Below are 1,798 nucleotides of genomic sequence, written 5' to 3'. Positions count from 1 at the left end.
GTTTTCTTCTCCAGTCTGGCTGGCAGACACAAGTGAGCTCTATGACAGCTCAGGGCTGGACTGTCTGCAGCTCTTCAGTCTACATTAGCCTGCTACGCCACCATTCAATTTTGTAGCCATATTGTACTGAGAGCCCGAGGCATGATCGTCCTAATCTCAGTATATTTCTAGACACACTAGCCTCTAAAACTTACTTTGTGCCTGCTGCACAGTGTTGATCCACCTTGTCAGGCTAAGCAAGTGCCTCGCAGCCCCCTGTGAACTTCCTTCTAGCGTGTCTTCATTGCTGTTACTTTAAGTGTCACACATTTCGCAGATAAATGTTACTCATAAATACATTGAAACCATTGAAATGTTACACATTAGCAATCTCAAACCTTGGCAGCTGTGATAGACTGTGCGCATAAGAAATTAAGAGGCTGAACATTGTGCAGTGCAAGATATCTGTGTTGTGCACTAGTGCTTTACAGCTGTTTTAAGATCTTAGGGAGCAGATCAACAAGGAAGTGCCGCACCGTGGCACCGCAAGCCCTTTGGCTGCGCCACACTTTGGCACCTCCAAAGCACAGGGATGCGACATATTTAAAAGAATGTCGCATCTCTGTGCTTCCCCCTGCGCTGGTGCACAAACTGCAGCCATGCACTGGCGCAGGCACCGTTGCACCATGGTGCAAGGATACCTGAGTCGTGGTGAGATTGGTTTTGTGCAGGAAAGGTCACCTTCCTGCACAAAAACAGTCACTACAGGTTTTTTCCTCTTTCAATGCATGCTGTAGAATGCAGCACGCATTGAAAGTGGAAAAACCGAGGAGAAATGAAAACATTTCTCCTCATTGCACCTCGCTTCGCCACCTCTAGGGTGGCGTTGCATTCAGACGCATCTCCAGATTTACGATTGCTCGTAAATCCGGAGATGTGTCTTGTTCCATGGGTGTTGCGTGGGAACACCCACAGCAACAACCATGGAACGCCCCTTCAAGGCAAAGTGCTGCATGAGAAGGGGCCATATTTACAAGGAGAGGAAAAATCACGCAGGGTGGCTTTTCCTGTCCTTATAAATATGGAGGAGTCCCCTGTGCCACTAGTATGTCACGAAAAGTGACTTACTGGTGGTGCAGGCGGCTTGTAAATCTGCCCCTCAGTGTTTCTTGTTGCTCCAATTGGTGTAATTTTTTATATTTCCCTCGCCAGAAAGTGCTACTCACAGCGTTGCTATCCCAGCACTTTAATATACTTTTAGTTGTATTCTTTCTTTAACTGAATTGGGTAGCTCTATCAGAGATAGAGCTTTCAAGAATTGAGTGAAACTCTTTAATGTTCCTCTCCACGGAAATCTTTAGTAAAAGACGAAAGATTTATTCGATTTGAAGAGAAACCAGAGTATGTTCAAACAATTAATGTCCCAGAGACCGGAGGAAACACACCTCCTTGGACTTTCAGTGTGGGGCAGAAAATAAATGACAATTTCAAACATGTTCTAGAGAATACTTTTTTATTCATGTTTCGATCAAACTAAGTGGGAAAATTACTTTCAACTACATAAGAAGGAATATAAGTGACTGCGGATTTTGGGGATTGTGGGTATGTAAATAAGCCCTACTTGAACCCACGTGACAACAATTCTCAGTCACACGTGACCCTCGGGAGTGTAACAGGGTTTACATTCGATTCGTTGCTCTCGTTTGCTTTTCTAGGTATTTCAGTGCTATGCACGAGCATTAGTCTGCCTCCACTACACAGAGGCAGTTTTAAATAAATATTTAATTACCCGCGGGAACTTTAAATGATTTGCTAGGAG

At 44.5% G+C, this 1,798-nt stretch overlaps 1 non-coding gene across 1 annotated transcript; it reads right to left on the bottom strand.

The window, feature by feature from the left end:
- Positions 1-1,268: 1,268 nt before the first annotated feature.
- On the bottom strand, positions 1,269-1,384 carry LOC146835192 (U5 spliceosomal RNA). Its single transcript, XR_014960934.1, has one exon. It is a non-coding gene; the product is annotated as a U5 spliceosomal RNA (small nuclear RNA).
- Between the last annotated feature and the right edge of the window lie 414 nt (positions 1,385-1,798).

This window comes from Triturus cristatus, chromosome 4_2, assembly GCF_964204655.1.
Source record: "Triturus cristatus chromosome 4_2, aTriCri1.1, whole genome shotgun sequence".
In the NCBI taxonomy this organism is placed as follows: Eukaryota; Metazoa; Chordata; class Amphibia; order Caudata; family Salamandridae; genus Triturus; species Triturus cristatus.
Note: the sequence above shows the minus strand (reverse complement) of the source record. Positions and strands in the feature narration are given on the sequence as shown.